The following is a 22,357-nucleotide window of genomic DNA, read 5'->3' as shown; positions in this document are numbered from 1 at the left end:
TTTTACAATGATTGATAAAAATAATTTGTAACACATATATCATACACTGACATAGTGTTGTAGGTCAGTTATACTTTAAGAACAGACTTGTAGAAAAAAGATCAGATATGTGGTTACCAGAGGTGGGGGATGAGGGGAGAAGGAATTGAATGAGTAAGAGTGGTCAGAAGGTGCAAGCTTCCAGTTGGAAGAATAAATAAGTACTAAGGGGTGTAAGTTACAGCATGATAAATGTAATTAAAACTGCTGTATGCAATATATGAGGGCTTCCCTGATAGTTCAGTTAATAAGGAATCTGCCTGCAATGCAGGAGACCTGGGTTCCATTCCTGGGTTGGGAAGATCCCCTGGAGAAGGGAAGGGAAGTGAAGGGAAGTGAAGTCGCTCAGTCGTGTCCGACTCTTTGAGCCTACCAGGCTCCTTGGTCCATGGGATTTTCCAGGCAAGAGTACTGGAGTGGGTTGCCATTGCCTTCTCCAGGAGATCTTCCCGATGCAGGGATCGAACCTGGGTCTCCCACATTGTAGGCAGACGCTTTACCATCTGAGCTACCAGGGAAGCTCAGAGAAGGGAAAGGCTACCCATTTCAGTATGTGATATAGTTGTTTCACAGTGTGAAAGTTGTTGAGAGTAAATCCTAAGCGTTCTCATCACAAGGGGAAAATATTTTTTCTTTTATTTTGTATCTATATGAGATGCTGGATGTTCACTAAACCTTTTATGGTAATCATTTCCTGATGTATATAAGTCAAATTATTGTGTTGTACACCTTAAACGTATACAGTGCTTATGTCAGTTATATCTCAACAAAACTGGGAGAAAAAAGATTCAGAGTGGTTAAAAAAAAAGAAATTTAATAATGGATAACCAAAAATATTGAATTATAACACTGTAAATGGAGAAATTATAAATTTCATTGTGAGATTAGACATAGATAAGTAAGTGAATTACATCTTAGTAAAGCTGTTGAAAAACAAAAAAACTGCTCTTTGGAAAACCATGGCCCATAGACCAAATCTGGCCCACCGTGTTTTTTTGTAAATAAAATCCTATTTGAACAACAACATGCAATGACAAAAATCCTGTGAAAACAATAGCAGCAAAACGATGTTTATCACTGAATGATTAACATAGTGAAAAATTGGAAAAGACCAATGTCCAGCATTTGAAATTCTGAAATTTTAGAATGATAGATAAAAGTAATTTATAATACAAGCACACACACCTATATATACACAGAGCCGCTGGATATAGCTGTTTCATGATGTTCTGGGACAATATTTTCTGACGTGGAAAAATTTTCATAGTACGGTCAGTCCAATTAACAGACCTACAAATACTTGCTGAAAAACAAAAATGTGCCTGACATTGGTTGTAGGCTCAGCTGATATAAAAATATCAAGAGACATACTACAACCACAACAAATTAATTTCAGGTACTGCTGTGGATTATAAGGAGAATAAAATCAGGGTGATGTGATGAAGCGTGACAGGTAGGCTAGGGAGGGGCTGCTTTGTCTAGACAGGTCGGGGAAGGCCTCTCTACAGAGGTGACAGATGAATTGCAACCTGAATGAGGCAGGCACATGTAGATCTGGGGGAGAATATTTTAAACAGAAGAAACAGCAGTGGAAAGGCCTTACACAAAAACGAGATTATAAGGTCCATAAAGATGTGTATCAGAATGCTAACTAATAATGGGTATTTCCTACTAGTGAGATTGCAGATTCACTTTAGAGCAAATACTTCATTGTATTTGCTTACCTGTAATAGCCTACTTTTTTCTATAATCAACATGGACTTTTAGTAAGAAAAAAGGTAATATAATAATAAAATACCACTTTCATCTACATACTTTAGGTGGCAGTTTCTCAAAATGATGGCTTACAGTAACAAAGATAAGGTCTTAATCTTGAAAATAGGTGGGGCGTGCTTTGCCAACTGTATGAATGAAATGGCCTATTTTATAAATCATTCTTATCTTGCTTGTTTCTTTGATTGGGAAGTAATTAATTGAACCTAGTTAAGTGTTCCTATGGAAGCATGAGGGTAGTTTAGAGCTGCACATTTGCTGAAGAAACTAGATCTGGACATAACATGATGGTCACGCATAGTTCGGGGCAAATTTATTTTGGCTCAGTGTTATGATAAACGAAATGCATCCCATTTTATAAAATCAAACAGGAGTTGAGTAGCAGTCTTTCACACATGACTGCCGGTAACACAAATCCATATTTAGAGGCAAACATGCTCAACACCATCTTCTGTACAGGACTTATATATAGTACCGACTCCTAGGGAGGAAAAATAAGACATCTGCTTTCTATTGATTCTGTATGGAGCAACTCACTGAATCATCACATTTCTTTGCAGTGAAATAAGCACTTTGGTCTTTGGTCCATTTTCCGATAAGAGGTTAATAAATGATCCAAATGAAAATACACATTTCAAATCATGCTGTATAGTGATTCTGAGTTTCTTTTTGTTTAAATCAGTTTGACTTAATCTCTAAACATTGGTTGTTTGCTGTGGCAGCAGAAAGAAATATGATTAGAACCACACAGCTGGTTAATTCACTAAAGATGCAGCAGGTCTATGGAGAAAGGAACTATTCCTTTGCAAATAATGTAAAGTTAACAGTGCAGAGGTTCTTTGGCAAAGAAGGAGAAGGCTTTGACCTCTGCTGCGCTAAATTTTTATGAGCAGTTTTACCACAAAATTTGAATTAAGTTATGTGTGGGATTTGGCTTAAGAGTACCTTTGGGGATACAGAAGAAGGGGAGGATGGATGTTTTGGAGGAAGACCAGGAGAAAACTCACTTTCTGTAAAATTTTTCTTTACTTTGGCTCTGCCTGAGGGATTTTTAGGATTTATCTGATCTCAGAAGTTCTATCAGACTTTACCTTTTAATGAAAAGCAGGTTAGACTTAGAGTCCTAAGGGGCTCACTTGGTAGAAACTTTAATTAAAGTTGAAGGTTTGTAAGAATATTTATATTAAACCTCTCAGTCTTCTCATTTTTCTTTCAGATGCATCTACTCTTTTTAAAAAGTTTTTTAATTTCTCTGAAGGAATGAGTCTATGGTTTAAAGCCATTTATAAAGCAGACAGAGCTGTGGGCTTTCTGTAGACCAAAGGACCTCACAGAGTCTTGGTAGAACAGATAATAAAGAATAGTGTTTGCTTGGATTACATGGAAATCAAATAAAAATGCATCAGATTAATATCTTGAATAATGGAATTGTAAGAACATTTGTAGTTATTTGGAAGTGCTAAAAAGGGTTATTGTAGTTACTGCATTTATAAATAAAAAAGATTGGCCCTTCGGAGGGCATGATAAAATACAGTATCTCGCAAATGATGGAAATTCATAGAAATTGTAGAATCTTTAAATAAATTGCTGATTTGGATCTATTTTTACAAAGGTTGCTAGAAATCAGTAAAGATTCAAAAAAACATTGTATTTATCCCAAAAAACTTGTTAGAATTAATCAAAATATTTGGAAAACGTAAACCAAATGAAGTAGTAGTAAATAGAATAAATAAAACATCAGTTCTTCCCTGATCGTGACCAGCACTAATCAGTTGGTGATTATTGTGTGCAGTTATTAAAATGAGCAATCCTGCAAATGTTTTAAACTTTTTTTTTTTGCTAACTAAAACCCTTCTGTGAATTAGCCAAGGAGCTCTGGACAGTTGTATCTATGACTGAAAAACTGACTGCATTTGCAATGAGTCTTTGGATATAATGAAAGGTATAGACAGCATTCCTTTAAATACATTAATAAGTACACAAAATATGTCCAGAAGTGGCCTATTCTCTAAATTTCATGAAAGGAAGAGCAATCTTTAGGACAACCTGAAATTGTGGACTAGTTGCATCTTTTTGCAGCAGTGGCATATTTATATTTTCTTTTCAGGTTTGTCATAAAAATGGAGTATTTTAAACACACATGTCAAATTATATTTTTCTTTAAAGAATTTAAATACAATGAGGTAGTTTGCCCACTACGAAGTTTTTTAGATCTTGGAAGAGGTACAATGATACATTTTTTTTTAAAATGGAGATATAATTGACACAAACATGATTGTTTCACATATGTAACAATGATTCAATATACATATATTTTGTGAAATGATTGTCACAATAAGTCTAGTTCATATCCAGTATCATATCTAGTTAAAATTTCTTTCTTGTGATAAGAACTTTTAAGAATATTTGAAGACGTAGAAGAGAGCCTTAAACTCAAAATATGATATTTATTTTAAAAGTTAATAAAGCTCACATATACCATTTTAAACTGCAAATTGTAAAGATATTTAGAACGTTTAAATAAAATAGATGAGAAACTATAGTTTCAAAACTGTTTCAAACTCTCTTAATGATAAAACTATTAGAATTATGAGAAAAGCAATAAAATCTAATAGTAAAGTCAAGATAAATTATTCCAACATCTAGAAAAAGATTGTAACAAAAGGTTTTCATAGGTAAACTGAAACACATCTCTAAATTGTAAAAGGCGGAATGCTGAAGGATGCAACTGACTTGTGAGGAGCCCTCCCTGGCCATGGACACTCACATGTAGTCCATGACTCATGACTGCAGAAATGCTCTAAGTATCCAGGCACTGGTGTCAAAAGTAGACCAAATATTAGTAACTTGTGGCCTGTTCTCTATTCATATGAAAAAGTAAATTTAGTCTAAGTTCTGATATCAACTCCCTGTACCCTATTGGATCCTTCAGTGCACTTCCTGGGAGGCAAGAACAATGCTTTACAGCCTAATGCTCTTAGGTTGATTTTGTGCTTTAAAATTCTACCATCAGGTCACTGTAACACTTATGTCCGTAACTCATCCATTAGGCTCTGATCCTAATAAATTTAATGATTCATCTAATTGAATGGTTAACATTCCTTCTGTGACTAGTGGTCAATTTTTCCATAATACGAATACTTAACTTTAGCCAGTTAACACAATCATATTAATCCTTTGGTCTCTGGGGAAGAAAAATAAAGATGGTTGACTGTATGTAATTTGTCTGAACACTTCTGTTTTTTCCCCATGTTTAAAATATTTGGGGATATGTATATATATATAGTAACATAATTAATAAAAAGACATTATTCATGGCAATGTACCACTCAGAGAATATTAACATCCTAAAAAACTACATCAGAAGAAAGTGCTTTGGGATGAGTCTTGAGTGAGAGGTTTTAGGATAAATCCTAAGAGCTGTGTGATTAAAAATAGTAAAACCCCGTCTGTTAGACATGCTGCCCCCAAATTCTCAGAACCCTCTACTAATCTAGGGACTACATTGTTAGAGTGGAAAGATGGGCACTCATTCAACTGAACTTAGTTCCACTTGAAGATAACCTGTGGTGGAGAGAAGGAGCCCAGACAAGGGAGCCCTCTAGGTGCCTGAACGGGAGGAGTTAGGGAGAAAGACTGGCCAAAGAGGCCTTCTGATTGCCAGCTACAAGAGGCTTGAAAAAACACTCTGATAGGGCCACACTCCTGTGGTGGAGACAGTCTGTGTCCCTGCATACTTGGTGCCGCCAGGGTTCCGGCAAGCCAAGCAGATGTGCCACCTTCACACTCAACTCTCACGGGGGCACAGCTGCCACAGGCAAAAAAAATAGTCTTGCGTTTATGCACACATGGTCACTTTGGTCATGTCCAACTCTTTTTGACCCTGTAGACTGTGGCCTGCCAGGCTTCTCTGTCAGAGAGGGGGTTCTCCAGGCAAGAATACTAGAGCATATTGGCCAAGATGGACTGCCATACCCTTCTAGAGCACGATATTTCCTGCTGCCCTAGCCACCAACTCCCCTGAGTAACTGGTGCTGCCAGAACCCCTGTGACCCAAGCAGCTGCACCCTCTCCACACCTGGCCCTCACTGGGGCTCACCCAAGCCGTCCAGGGCAGCCTCAGGAGCCATCCCCCAGTGGACAACCCACATGTAGATGTGGAAATAAAACCACACTTGAAACCCAGGGGCAGTGTGGCTAAGGAAGAAGACCCAAAACCTTCCCACCAGCTGTACAAGCTACAGATTAAATCCACACAATCAAGTAGGCAGACTCTGTGTCTGTGGAATATATAAAAGTTCATTGAGAGCACCCACAAAAGAAAACACACTAGTTCTGATAGCTGCGGACATTGGAGGCAAGAACACACAGGAGTAGGAGCAGATCAGAATCTGAGCAGCCCCACAGCAGGTCCAGAGATCAGCACAGTGTTGGAGGGCATCCTAGGGAGGTGAGGTGGACTGTGACTCCATGCGAGGGAAAGGACTCTGACAGCAGAGACTCAAGAAAAACATTTATTATTCTTATTCTTTTACTTCTTCTGTAGATTCTTTTGGAATTTTTCTCCCCCCCACCTCTTTTCTCCCCCCTCTGTTGTAGTTGTTGATTTTATTGGCACTAAGAAATGCAGTTAACCTTTGGACCTTTTTTTTTTTCTTCCTCAGTCACATTTTTTATTGTTGTCATAAGCCTCAGCCTCTAGGTTGGGCTTTTGCAGTTGTGTGGAGTTTTCCTCTTTTTATTTCTTTTCTCTTTTTTTAATTTTAATTATTTATTTATTATTTTTTATATAAATTATTTGTTTTAATTGGAGGCTAATTACTTTACAATATTATAGTGGTTTTGCCATGCATTGACATGAATCTGCCATGGGTGTACATGTGTCCCCCTAATTTTAATTTTTAAAACATACTATTATTTTTTCTACATTTATTTCTTTGTTTGCTTTTCCTACTTCTTTCCTCCTTGCAGTTAATCTTCGACCTATATAAATCTTCTTTATCTACCTCTATTTGCATATCAATTCTTTCTTTCCTTTCTTTATCGCCTTTCCTCTCAAAATATTTGTTAGTTTTATTTCCATTGCTTTATTCCCCAACTGGCACCTTACCTTGTTTTGTTATCCTGTTTATGCTTGAATTAGTTTTGTCCTGGCAGATGTAATTTTTGGTTTCTTTTGTTCACTGGGTCAATCTATTGTGCTTTACTTTTGTTGGACTGCTTTGATTTTGCTTATGGGTGTATATATGTATATTCAGTCACATTTTCTATTGTTGTTATAAACCTCTGCCTCTACATTGTACTTTTGCAGTTCTGTGGAGTTTTCCTTTTTTTTCCCCTTTTTTCTTTCTTCTTCCATTTTTTTCTCTTTTCTATAATTAAAAAATTTTAAGCCTGCTATATTTTTTCTACATTTATTCCTTTGTTTGCCTTTCCTACTGTTCTTTTCACCTTGCAGTTAATATATATAAATCTTCTTCTTCTATCTCTGTTTAACTTTGCATATTATTCTGTCTTTCTTTCCTTTCCTTTCAACATATTTGTTAGTTTCTTTTCATTGCTTTATTCTCCATGTGGCACCTTGCTTTGGTTTTATTTTCCAGTTTGTGCTTAAGTTAGTTTAGTTCTTAACTGGTAAATAATAATTTTTATTTCCTTTGTTTGCTTGGTCAGTCTACTGTACTTTATTTTTGTTAGATGGTTTTCACTTTGCTCATGGGTGTATATGTATATTCCATTATTTTAATTATTATTTGCCTGATTTTGTAACTGCCATTTGTGTGGGGTTCATCTTTGGTTTCTTGTTTTTGGATATTTGTTTTAATTTTGCTTAATGCCATAACAAACCCCTTGTGGAATCTTTGTTCCTGACCAGAGATCAAGCCCTGAGCCTTGGGAGTGGGAGCACTAACTCCAAGACCCTAGACTACCAGAGAACTAACCCTGGGGAGTATCAAATAATGAAAACTCACACAGAGGAAACCACTTGAATACAAGACCCAGCATTACCCTGTGCAGGACGCCTCATCTGAACAACAAACAAAACAAAAATACAAACCCAATCCTCAGCAGACAGGAGTACCACCTCACTCAGCCTTGCCTATCAGAGGAAAAACAAACAAACAAACAAAAACTCAGCACAAATTCCACACTATACGAAGCTCACATAAAACACTGGACCAACCTTAGAGGTGCAAAAACCAAGAGGAAGAAAGAATTCAACCTTCTTCGAGGAAAGAATTCAATTTTCTTTGAAGCCTGGGAAAAGGAGACCTCAAAAACAATAACTTAAAAAAAAAAAGAAAAAAGAAAAGGCAAAGAAATACTACACAAATGAAGGAACAAACTAGAAACACAGAAGTCCAAATAAATGAAGAGGAAATAGGAAAATTACATGAAAAATAATTCAGAATAATGATAGTAAAGATCAGAAACCTTGAAAACAAAATGGAGAAAATGCAAGAATCAAGGCAATGGCACCCCACTCCAGCACTCTTGCCTGGCAAATCCCATGGACAGAGGAGCCTGGTAGTCTGCAGTCCATGGTGTCGCTAAGAGTCAGACACGACTGAGCGACTTCACTTTCACTTTCTGCTTTCATGCATTGGAGAAGGAAATGGCAACCCACTCCAGTGTTCTTGCCTGCAGAATCCCAGGGACAGGGGAGCCTGGGGGGCTGCCATCTATGGGGTCACACAGAGTTGGACACGACTGAAGTGACTTAATGGAAGAATTAAAGAATAAACAAACAGAGACAAAAAACATAATTACTGAAGTAAAAAATACTCTAGAAGGAATCAATAGTAGAATATCTGAGGCAGAAGAACAAATCAGTAAGCTGGAAGATAAAATGATGGAAACAACAGCTGAAGAGGAGAATAAAGTAAAAAGAATGAAAAGAGCTGAACATAGTCTCAGAGACCTCTGGGACAATATCAAATGCTCCAACATTCAAATTATAGGGGTCCCAGAAGAAGAAGAGAAAAAGAAAGGGGATGAAAAAATTTCTTAACGGATTATAGTTGAAAATTTCCCCAACATGGAAAAGGAAATAGTCAATCAAGTCCAAGAGGCACAAAGAGTCCCATACAGGATAATCCCAGGGAGAAACACGCCAAGACACATAGTAATCAAACTAACACAGACTAAACACACAGAAAGAATATTAAAAGCAGCAAGGGAAAAACAATAAGTAACATACAAGGGAAACCCCATATGCTTAACAGATGATCTTTCAGCAGAAACTCTGCAGGCCAGAAGGGAATAGCAGGATATATTTAAAGTACTGAAAGGGAAAAATCTACAACCAAGATTACTGTACCTGGCAAGGATCTCATTCAAAATTGATGGAGAAATAAAAAGCTTTTCAGACAAGCAAAAGTTAAGAGAATTCAGTATCACCAAACCAGCTTGACAACAAATGTTAAAGGGATTTATATAGTCAAGAAATACAACAGAAGAAAAAAGATCTATAAAATCAACCCCAATTAATTAAGAAAATGTCAGTAGGAACATATATATCAATAATTACTTTAAATAAAAATGGGTTAAATGCTCCAACCAAAAGACACAGACTGGCTGAACAGATTAAAAAAAAAAAAAAAAGACCCATATATATGCTGTCTACAAGAAACCCACTTCAGACCTAAAGACACATATAGACTGAAAATGAGAGGATAGAAAAATGTATTCCATGCAAATGGGAAGCAAAAGAAAGCTGGAGTAGCAATCCTCATATCAGACAAAATAGACCTTAAAATAAATAAGATTACAAGAGATAAGGAAGGACAATACATATCGATCAAGGGATCAATCCAAGAGGAAGACATAACAATTGTAAATATCTATACAGCCAACATAGGAGCACCTCAATACATAAGAGTAACATAAATAGAAAAAAAGGAGAAATTGACAGTAAAACAATAATAGTAGGAGAATTTAACACCCCACTCACACCAATGGACATATCATCAAAACAGAAAATTAATAAGGAAACACAAGTCGTAAATGATACGTTAGATGAGATGGATCTCATTGATATCTTCAGGACATTCCATCCAAATGAAGAAGAATACACCTTCTTCTCAAGGGCACAAGGAACATTCTCCAGGACAGACATCTTGGGTCACAAATCCAACCACAGTAAATTTAATAAAGTTGAAATTGTATCAAGCATCTTCTCCAACCACAATGCTATGAGACTAGATATCAATGACCAGAAAAAAAAACTGTAAGAAACACAAACATATGGAGATTAAACAACACATTTCTAAACAAGCAACAGGTTACTGAAGAAATCAAAATGGAAATAAAAACATTTCCATAAACAAACGACAATGAAAACACGACAACTCAAAACTTGTGAGATGCAGCAAAAGCAGTTCTAAGAGGGAAGTTTATAGCAATACAATCCTACCTCAAAAAACAAGAAAAACAGCAAATAGACAACCTAACTTTACACCTAAAGCAACTGGAAAAAGAAGAATAAAACCCCCTCAAAATTAGAAGGAAAGAACTCATAAAGATCTGAGCAGAAATAAATGAAAAAGAAATGAAAGAAACAATATTAAAGATTGATAAAACTAAAAGCTGGTTCTTTGAGAAGATAAACAAAATTGACAAACACTTAGCCAGACTCATCAAGAACAAAAGAGAGAAGAATCAAATCAACAAAATTAAAAATAAAAAAGGAGAGGTTACAACAGACAATGCATAAATACAATGGATTATAAGAGACTGCTATGAACAACTATATGGCAATAAAATGGATAACCTGGAAGAAATGAACAGATTCTTACAAAAGTTCAATCTTCCAAGACTGAACCAGGAAGAAATAGAAATTATGACCAACATGACCAACACAATTGCAAGCACTGAAATGGAAGCTGTGATCAAAAGTCTCCCCAAAAACAAAAGCCCAGGACCAGATGGCTTCACAGGAAAATTCTATCAGACATTTAGAGAAGAGCTAATGCCTGTCTTTCTGAAACTGTATCAGAAAATTGGAGAGGAAGAAACACTTCCAAATTTATCCTATGAGGCCACTATCACCCTGATACCAAAACCAGGCAAAGAAAACACAAAAAAAGAAACTACAGATCAATATCACTGATGAACATAGATGCAAAAATCCTCATAAAATTTTAGCAAACAATTCAGCAACCTATCAAAAAGCTCATACACCATGATCAAGCTGGGTTTATTCCAGGGATGCAAGGATTCTTCAATATATGCAAATCAATCAATGCAATACACCATATTAACAAATTGAAAGATAAAAACCAATATGATAATCTCAACAGATGCAGAAAAAGCCTTTGACAAAATTCAGCACCAAACTCTTCAAAAAATGGGCATAGAAGGAACCTACCTCAACATAGTAAAGGCCGTATATGATAAGCCTGCAGCAAACATTTTTGTCAATGGTGAAAAGCTGAAGGCATTTCCCCTAAGATCAGGAATAAGACAAGGGTGTCCACTTTGGCTGTTATTATTCAACATAGTTCTGGAAGTCCTAGCTACAGCAATCAGAGAAGAAAAAGAAATAAAAGGAATCCAGATAGGAAAAGAAGAAGTAAAACTCTGGCTGTTTTAGGATGACATGATACTATACATAGAAAACCCTAAAGATAGTATCAGAAAATGACTAGAGCTAATCAGTGAATTTTTTGTACAGTTCTGTGTATTCTTGCCACCTCTTCTTAATATCTTCTGCTTCTGTTAGGTCCATACCATTTCTGTCCTTTATTGATCCCATCTTTGCATGAAATGTTCCCTTGGTATCTCTAATTTTCTTGAAGAGGTCTCTAGTCTTTTCCATTCTGTTGTTTTCCTCTGTTTCTTTGCATTGATCTCTGAGGAAGGCTTTCTTATCTCTCCTTGCTATTCTTTGGAACTCTGCATTCAAATGGGAATATCTTTCCTTTTCTCCTTTGCTTTTCACCTCTCTTCTTTTCACAGCTATTTGTAAGGCCTCCTCAGACAGCCATTTTGATTTTTGGCATTTCTTTTCCAAGAGGATAGTCTTGATCCCTGTCTCCTGTACAGTGTCAGTAACCTCAGTCCATAGTTCATCAGGCACTCTATCAGATCTAGTGGAAACAGTGTCAGACTTTGTTTTTTGGGGCTCCAAAATCACTGCAGATGGTGATTGCAGCCATGAAATTAAAAGACACTTACTCCCTGGAAGGACAGTTATGACCAACCTAGATAGCATATTCAAAAGCAGAGACATTACTTTGCCAACAAAGGTCTGTCTCGTCAAGGCTATGGTTTTTCCATTGGTCATGTATGGATCTGAGAGTTGGACTGTGAAGAAAGCTGAGCGCCCAAGAATTGATGCTTTTGAACTGTGGTGTTGGAGAAGACTCTTGAGAGTCCCTTGGACTACAAGGAGATCCAACCAGTCCATTCTAAAGGAGACCAGTCCTGAGTGTTCATTGGAAGGACTGATGCTAAAGCTGAAACTCCAATACTTTGGCCACTTCATGTGAAGAGTTGACTCACTGGAAAAGACCCTGATTCTGGGAGGGATTTGGGGCAGGAGGAGACGGGGATGACAAAGGATGAGATGGCTGGATGGCATCACCGACTCGATTAACATGAGTTTGGGTGAACTCTGGGAGTTGGTGATGGACAGGGAGGCCTAGAGTGCTGTGATTCATGCAAAGAGTGGGACATGACTGAGCGACTGAACTGAACTGAATCAGTGAATTTAGCAAAGTTGCAGGATACAAAATCAATGCACAGAAATCACTTGCATTTCTCTATACTAACAATGAAAAATCAGAGAGAGAAATTAAGGTCAATCCCATTCACCATTGCAACAAAAAGGATTAAATATCTAGGAATAAACTTACCTAAGGAGACAAATGGTAAAGTGTCTACAGTGTGGGAGACCCGGGTTCAATCCCTGGGTCGGGAAGATCTCCTGGAGAAGGGAATGGCAACCCACTCCAGTATTCTTACCCCCCACCAAAAAAAAAAAAAAAGCAGCTCAAAGAAATACTTGGGGACTTCCCTGGTGGCTCAGATGATTAAAGGTCTGCCTACAATATAGGAGACCCGGGTTCAATCCCTGGGTTGGGAACATCTCCTGGAGAAGGAAATGGAAATCCACTCCAGTATTCTTGCCTGGAAAATCCCATGGACGAGCCTGGTAGCCTACAGTCGATGGGGTTGCAAAGAGTTGGACATGACTGAGCGACTTCACTTACCTAAGGAGACAAAAGAACTGTACACAGAAAATTATAAGACACTGATGAAAGAAATCAAAGATGACATAAACAGATGGAGAGATATTACTGTTCCTGGGTAGGAAGAATCAATATTGTGAAAATGACTATACTACTAAATGCAATCTAGAGATTCAATGTGATCCCTATCAAATTACCAATGGCATTTTGGTAATGCCAAACAGAACTAGAACAAAAAATTCTAGTTCACAGAACTAGAACAAAAAATTTCAAAATTCATGTGGAAACACAAAAGACCCTGAATAGCCAAAGCAGTCCTGAGAAAAAAGAATGGAGCTGGGGGTATCAACCTTCCTGACTTCAGATTATACTACAAAGGTACAGTCATCAAGACAGTATGGTACTGGCACAAAAACAGAAACACAGACTAATGGAACACGATAGATAACCCAGAAATAAACCCATACACCTATGGGTACATTATTTTTGACAAAGGAGGCAAGAATATACAAGGGGCAAAGACAGCCTCTTCAATAAATGGTGCTGGGAAAACTAGACAGCTACATGTAAAATAATGAAATTAGAACACTTCCTAACACCATACACAAAGAAAAACTCAAAATGGATTAAAGACCTAAATATAAGACTAGAAGCAATAAAACTTTTACAGGAAAACATAGGCAGAACACTCGATGACATAAATCAAAGCTAGATCCTCTAATACCCACCTCCTAGAGTAATGGAAATAAAAACAAAAGTGAACAAGTGGGACCTGACTAAACTTAAAAGCTTTTGCACAGCAAAGGAAACTATAAGCAAGGTGAAAAGACAACCCTGAGAATGGGAGAAAATAATAGCAAGTGAAACAACTGACAAAGGATTACTTTCCAAAATATACAAGCAGCTTATACAAGTCAATCCCAGAAAAACAAACAACCCAATTAAAACCTGGGAAAAAGACCTAAACAGACATTTCTCCAAAGAAGAATACAGATGTCTAACAAACACATGAAAAGATGCTCAACATTGCTCATTATTAGAGAAATGCAAATCAAAACTACAATGAGATATCACCTCATATCGGTCAGAATGGCCCTCATCAAAGAGTGTACAAACAATAAATGCTGGAAAGGATGTGGAGGAAAGGGAACACTCTTGTACTGTTGGTGGAAATGTAAATTGATACAGCCACTATGGAAGACAGTATGGAGATTGCTTAAAAAACTAGGAATAAAACCACCATATGACCCAGCAATCCCACTCCTAGGCATATACCCTGAGGAAACCAAAATTGAAAGAGACACCTGTATCCCATTGTTCATTGCAGCACTATTTACAATGGCTAGAACACGGAAGCAACCTAGATGTCATTCAACAGATGTATGGATAAAGAAGTTGTGGTACATATACACAATGGAATATTACTCAGCCATAAAAAGGAATGCATTTGAGTCAGTTCTGATGAGGTGGATGAACCTAGAACCTATTATAGAGTGAAGTGAGAAAGACAAAGATAAATACCGTATTCTAACGCATATATACGAAATCTAGAAAATGATACTGAAGAATTTATTTATAGGTAACAATGGTGAAACAGACATAGAGAATAGATTTATGGACATAGGGAGAGGGGCGAAGAGGGTAGTTATGGAAAGAGTAACATGGAGACTTATATTACCATATGTAAAATAGATAGCCAATGGGAATTTTCTATATGGCTCAGGAAATTCAAAGAGGGGCTCTGTATCAACCTAGAGGGGTGGGATGGGGAGGGAAGTGGGTGGGAGTTTCAAAAGGGAAGGGATATATGTATACCTATGGCTGATTCATGTTGAGGTTTGACAGAAAACAGCAAAATTCTTGGAGAAGGAAATGGCAACCCACTCCAGTATTCTTGCCTAGAGAATCCTGTGGACAGAGGAGTCTGGTGGGCTGCTGTCCATAGTGTTGCATAGAGTCGGACACGACTAAAGCAACTTAGCATACATGCATGCATTGAAGAAGGAAATGGCAACCGACTCCAGTATTCTTGCCTGGAGAATCTCAGGGATGGAGGAGCCTGGTGGGCTACTGTCTGTGGGGTCGCACAGAGTCAGACACGACTGAAGCAACTTAGCAGCAGCAGCAGAATTCTGTAAAGCAATTATCCTTCAATGAAAAATAATTAAAAAAAAAAAACTACCTCAAAAAAATGATAACCAGTGGTGGATGCATGTAAGTATCTAGAGAGCTCACGCGCCTTCATGTTCGGTAGACAGAAGGTAAGAGTACTTCATTATTTGGTAACCCTGGCTAACTTTCTTTTAAGTTACCTTTTTAAACTTGACAATTTTAATGTGCATTTCAAAGTCCTTTAGGTGCATATTTTTGGTCCAAATTCCATGATGTTTTGAATAAATCTGTAACATTAGGCATTACTGCAGATGTAACTGTGATTTAACAGCAATTAGATAAAATCTTTTGCCTTCAACGCTTGTCATTTTGAGTATGATTTTGATTGTGAGTACACCAGTCCATCAGAGAGATCAACCCCCTCCCACCCACCACACACACACACACACACACTCCTATTATGAATTTTCCTTTCTGTAAGAGTCATAGAAAGTCTCAGATGGCATGTTAATGCATGTCATACATGGCTGCAGAGGGGATAGATATTTAGCTCCTAATATTTAGCAGTTTTCATTGCTCAGTGTTGAACCTACCTTCCAGTTTAAAGAGATCCATTGTTTTGTGATGTTAATTCCCAAGTAGATAATTAGTTATTTTATCATTTGAGCCACATTATTAATAATTTAAAAACAGAACCACGAAGAGGTAGAATGTGCTCTACTAAGCATAACCCTGTTGTAATTTTTTTTTTTTTCCACTTTGGAAAAAGTATCAAGTGTTCCCACGAATTTTAGAGAACAGCAAATATCAATTAGGAAACACCTTTTGAACTATATGTCACCAATTTAAAAACTAACAATGCCTCAATTCTGGAAGTGACAACCAAATGAAAGGTATTTTCAGGTCCTTGGAAACACAACACCATGAGAGGGAGGGAAGGAAAATAGCTTCTTTGGGAAAACACAGGCACACCCACACACACGGACATCTACACAGTAATCCATGACAATCCACTCATGTTCCTTCACACATGTGTGTATTTGTGCCTCTGAATGTTCTCATTGCTAAGTTTAGCTATGTATTTTCTATGGGCCTATTCATTTAGCTATTTTTCTAAGTCAATAATTTCTGCAAAGCATTTCACTCTGTCTCTAACACCCAGACCAAACCTCTAGAGCACAGAACATTCACAATTAATGGGCTTCATGTACTTTTGTTTCCAAGCATTGAGTTGTGTCTTGACTGAGGTTCATTTTCACTTGTTTCAAACCTGTAATTATAAATTTACAAGTGAAGTAAGTGTAACAAGGAAGAAATTTGCTGTGTCTATGAAAATTCAGTTTAAAGTTCTAATATGTTTTAAGAAGGGGTATCATTAAAAAATGCTTTTGAATTAATTGTGGGCAGAAAAGTTGTTACAAGAGATCAGGGAATAAAATGTTAACATTTTATGGACATTCTGCACTCTGCTTTCTTTAGGAGTGTCTCTGAGTTCTTACTCCATTTTTTTAAAAAATGGGGCTAGTAGTTCATTACAGATATGATAAATATAAGAAAGACAGTGACAAGCTCTATCAGTTGATCTATTATTTCTAAGAAAAAGGGCTTGAGTTTATATCAAAAGATCAATTAAAAGAAGTATAATTTTTATGTTTTTAGTTAAAATTTTTAAGATGTATGTACATCAGGTTTTCAAAGAAGTTCGCATTTACTTGGATATTTCAACTAATCAATTACCTATTAGCCTGAATCTCATCATAGAAAAGTGCTTTTAATGTAATTAATTGATGCTGGTCCCATTCCATAAAGTATTTGAATCACCTTACAAAAATACAGATGTTTTTATAAAGTTATATAAAACATATATATGTAAAATGTACAAAATATGTAAAAGTGTAATGTAAAAGCTGAGATTTTAAGGAGAAAAGGGGAAAAAGGAGAGAAAATAATAAAGCCAGTTTTATTTAGTTCTTGAGATTAAGTTCTTGATTTCAGACACATTCGTTTTTGAATGGCCAAAACAAAGAGAGAGGTCACCACAAAATTCATAGCATCCACATTGAAATAAAAGAGAAAAATGAAAGCAGACTAGTTGCTTAGGCAAAATGCAGCTTTTTCTGATATTGAGAAAAGTTTGAAAAATAGCATATCAATCTGACATGGTTGTTTGAATTCTAAAATAGAGCTGAAATAAAATACAATTTAAAAACTCCAAAAGACTTTATGGAATGGCAGTATTTCAGTGTAAACTTCCAAGATAAGCTTATATGAATACCAGGTCCTTTCTGCGTATTCAAATTTACCAGAAACAGTTCATGGCTTACGTGGATTATCTTATTATTTGTCACTGCAGTCAGAGTGTAGGTGGCATCATAGTACCATTTTAAAGATACGAATCTGATGCCAGAGGCCAGGGTTGGAGGATTAGCAAGCAGGAGACCAGGTCCCAGGATGCCACACCCCTGCCCAGCATCAGGCTGACACTTAACTTCTCAAGTATTTTTATTCCATTCCACTGAACCTAATCTTTGGACAGTTTCTCTGAATTGCTTTTGTTTATATTTATAATCAAAACTGCTGGCCTATTTAGAATCACCTGGGCAGTTTTAAAATATACTTTTGGGCTTTACACTCCAGCCAGAGATTCTGATTCAATCAGTCTAGGGAGGGACTTGGCATCAGTATTTTTTTTTAATCACCCTAGATTGAGACCTGTGGAGGTGAGATAAGCATTTCTTTATTCTTAATGATAAATGATGCCTTGAAAAATAAGGTCCTGATCTGTATCTTCTGGGTTTACTGTCCCCTTAGGATGTGCCATAATCTTTTTTCTCCTGCTTTCCCTACCTCCTTCCCATCCCAAACATCTCTGAGCCTTTTTATGACTGAGCAGTATTCGATTGTATATATGTACCACATCTTCTTTATCCATTCCTCTGTCAGTGAACATTTATGTTGGCTCCATGTCCTGGCTGTTGTAAATAGTGCTGCAGTGAACATTGGCGTGCATGTGTCTTTTTGAATTATGGTTTTCTTCGGGTACATGTTCAGAAGTGAGATTGCTGGGTCATATGGCCCCTCTATTTCTGGTCTTTTAAAGAGCCTCCATACTGTTCTCCATGTGGCTTCATCAATTTATATTCCCTGCAACAGGGTTCTCTTTTCTCCACACACTCTCCAGCATTTATTGTTTGTAGATTTTGTCATGATGGTCATTATGACCAGTGTGAGGTGATGCTTCATTGTAGTTTTGATCTGCATTCCTCTAATTAGTGATGTTGAGCATCTCTTTCTGTGCCTTTTGGCCATCTGTATGTCTTCTTTGAAGAAGTGTCTATTTAGATCTTCCACCCATTTTTTGACGACTTGTTGTTGTTTTCTTGGTATTGAGCTACATGAGCTGTTTGTGCATTTTGGAGATTAATCCTTTCTCAGTTGCTTTATTTGCAAATATTTTCTCCCACTGTGAGGGTTGTCCTTTCATCTTGTTTATGGTTTCCTTTGCTGTACAAAAGCTTTTAAATTTAATTAGATCCCACTTGTTTATTTTTATTTTTCATTAGTCTAGGAGGTGGGTCAAAAACTCTTGCTGTGATTTATGTCAAAGACTGTTCTTCCTATATTGTCCTCTGAGAGGAAATAGTAATGCATATATGTGGAATTAAAAAAAACAACAACAACAGAAGGAACAGGAAAAGAGAATGAAAACAAAATCAATAGCAGTAATTTGGATATTTATCACTTTGTTTTTCCTTTAGAATTAATTTTTTGATTATATTTGTATTCATTGATAAGTGCTGTGATAATATCAAAGAAAATTTTCAAGAAAATAAAGAAGATCATAAAAATCTCATATCCTAATACAGCTATTTTGATTCTAATTCATACCCACATGTATATATATATTTCCATTGTAAACACTTAATAAATGTAGGCTATTATTATAATTCAAAAAAAAACCAAAAAAAACCTTAGTGGTTTTAAACACCATCTCACAATCCCCTCAGATTCCCTGGGTCAGGGATCTATCTGGACATGGATGGCTTATCTCTGGTCCATGGTGTAGGTTCACTCGGCTGCAGGGGACTTGAATGGCAGTGGGTGGGAATCATCCAGAGTTATCTTCCCTCAGGCCTCTGGGGCCCGGGCTGGAATGACAAGAAGGCTGACTGCAGCTGAGATTGTCACTGGTGCCTTCCACAGGCACTCTCCATGTACTCTGGGCATCCCCACAGCTCCGCCTTATATGTCAGCTAAGGCTCTGAGAACAAAGGTTCTAACTGACATTCAGTGGCCTTTCCAGCTGTGGACGGTCACTCTGCCTCCCATCTGGTAAACTCTATTGACTGAAGCAGACACAGACCTGTTCAGAGCCCAGAGGAGACCAGCACCCCACAGGTGCTTTGGACTCAAGAAGAAAGTCTCTTTATGTCTCCCTCAAGGTACACAGGGCATCCCAGTTGGCTCAGTGGTAAAGAACCCACCTCCCAATGCAGGAGATGTGAGTTCAGTCCCTGGGTCAGGAAGATCCCCTGGAGAAGGGGATGGCAACCCACTCCAGTATTCTTGCTTGGGAAATCCCATGTACTGAGGAGCCTGGGAGGCTACAGTCCATGGGATCTCAGAGTAGGACATGACTGAAGTAAACTAGCATGCAAAGTATATAATGTCTACCTTAATGGGAACTATATCTAAATATTTGTTGAGCTAGTACAGCTGTTATACCATAGTTTAGAATGATTTTTACACCTACTGGAAAATAATAAAACTGAATTCTTTAAAGTGTACTTTACTTAGCAAGCAAACTGTCTAAGTGAGCTCCCCCACGTAGTCAGAGCAGGTATGATCTCAAACCCTTTTTTAATAGATATGAAACATCGATTATAAATGGGATCTAGATAAAAAGAATGGTTCAAATCAAGCTAATCTAGAAGAGAGATTAAAAGCCCGGGTTCTATGATATTGTTATTTAGCAAGATCTTTGATAAAACAGAGCAAAATTCAGGATTTTTAGGGATCATTTTTTAGTTTTCCTTTCATTTCCATGAAACAAGTTACAATTACAGGGCATCTCAATAATCTTTTCAGGAAGCCTGGCTCCTGGTTTTAATACGACAATGAAAAGTCCCAGATTTGTATCAGTATGTTGGATTAAAATTAATCAGTCAATTAATTTTTGCAGACCTAGTCCTTATTTACTATAACTGGTTTAGGTAATTAGTTGGCTCCCTACCAATTTTTAACTAAGTTTAGTTTGAAGTTTGTTTTAACGTTGCAATACAGTGAATAATACCCCTCCCCCACAAATCCTAGTCCCTAGAACATGTTACTTTAGGTGAATATGTTACTTTACGTGATAAAAGACTTTACAGATGTGATGAAATTAAGGAATTTGGGATGGAGAGATTAGCCTGGAGTATCTGAGTGGGCCCAAGGCAATCAGGAAAGTCTTTATTAGAGGCAGACAGGAGATTAGATGGGTAGAAGTAAACAGAAGCAAGAGGTTGGAGTGACATGAAGAAGTCATGAGCCAAAGAATGCAGGTGGCTTCTAGAAACTGACAAAGGCAAGTTTTAAAACAAACTTCAAACTAAGTTAAAAATTGGTAGGGAGCCAACTAATTACCTAAACCAGTTATAGCAAGAAAATAATTTCTCCTCCAGTTCCAGAAGCAACTAGTCTCGTTAACACCTTGGCTTTAGCCCAGTGAGCTGATTTTTGGGCTTCTGACCTCTGGAACGATAAGATAATAAATTTGTATTGTTTTAAGCCATTAAGTTTATGGCAATTGGTTATAATAGCAATAGGGAACTAATAAAAACATTCAGGATAGACATCTGTACCTTCCTTTAGATTGGTCCAAATACTGGCATTAATATTGATTCCTATAGCGTCTACTTCATCACTGTAAAAATATTAATGTCAGCTTTTGTTGGTTTAGATTTCTTTGACTACTTGAGAAAATACTGTATATGGCCATCCTGAAGAAAACTTTAAAGTCAAAATCCAGGATTAAAAAATCAGATAAAGGCTGGCCCTTTTACCAAAGGACGTTTTGTTTAATCAAAGGCAGATTTATTGCATGAGTCTTAAATATTGAGCCATACTAAAACTTTCTAAAGTGAGTCAGCTTAGAAAATTGCAACTTGCTTCCCAATTTTGGGAGCATATCTACAGCATAAAGAAATCAAGCAAGGAAGGAAGTGATAAACAAAGATAAAAATAAAAAGTAGAAAAATTTAAAAAATGAGTGTAATTTCTTTTTGAGCAGAGAGAACTCTACAATAGGCTTGGTGTTATTAACCTTTATGCTTTCCTTATATTCCTGAAATATACTGAGTTGTAAAAATTAAGATAAATGATGTGGTGATGCCTGGCTTAGCATCTGGCACATGATGGGTGTATAAGTAATATTAGTAGAGTGTGAACAGAGGTGGTGTGGCGGCTACAGGACAACAGGCTATTTATTGGAAGGTGATGGACATCCCCAGCTTAGAGCAGAGAGAGAGAGAGACTAGCTTTTCCTTTTCCTTTTCAGTAGGGGAGATAGGAAATAGGGCCCCTTTAATCTGGCCCTGTGCCAGGGCCTTAAGCTATTACTATTAGCAACCATAAATAATTTGTGTTGACACTGACACACTTCTCAGCCATCCCGTTTCCATAATGTTAGTGAATCCACAAACATGAAGTGAGTTTCTAAGTACTTGACCTGTGTTTTTTACTTCAGGGCTCTCTTAACAGTGAGCTAACAAATGGAGTAACAAGTGGTGCCTTTAGCAGACCATTGTTCAGTTCAGCATTTGCCAAAAGGCAAATGTCTGATTGATGGCGCTCTTTCTCTCTTGCTGTCTCTTCTGTCAATAGAGTATTAGTAAAAACATTTGTCACCAGTACTGCAGTGAGAAAGCTTTTCTCAGAATCCTGGGGTGTCTGTTGTAAGCTGACCTACTGTCGCTGAATGGAAACGCAAGCTGTTCCAGAATTTAGCTAGCTAACTACAGGCTTGAGAAGCTGTGCGTAGTGGGTGAGGAATTTTATCTCGAAGTGATGTTTGTACATTTGCACTTTATGGAAGACTGAAGACATTTCACACCCTAGCTGGATACTTCCTGATCTGAGGACATGTTGGCGCCTCCACACAGTTCAGGTCTCACCTTGTCTAAGCTTGTACTGATGATGTTGAAGACAAGTACCGATTCCTCCCCACTCCCCACCACAGCAGCAAAGACTCTATCTTG

This window comes from Bos taurus, chromosome 4 (assembly GCF_002263795.3).
Source record: "Bos taurus isolate L1 Dominette 01449 registration number 42190680 breed Hereford chromosome 4, ARS-UCD2.0, whole genome shotgun sequence".
Lineage (NCBI taxonomy): Eukaryota > Metazoa > Chordata > Mammalia > Artiodactyla > Bovidae > Bos > Bos taurus.
Note: the sequence above shows the minus strand (reverse complement) of the source record.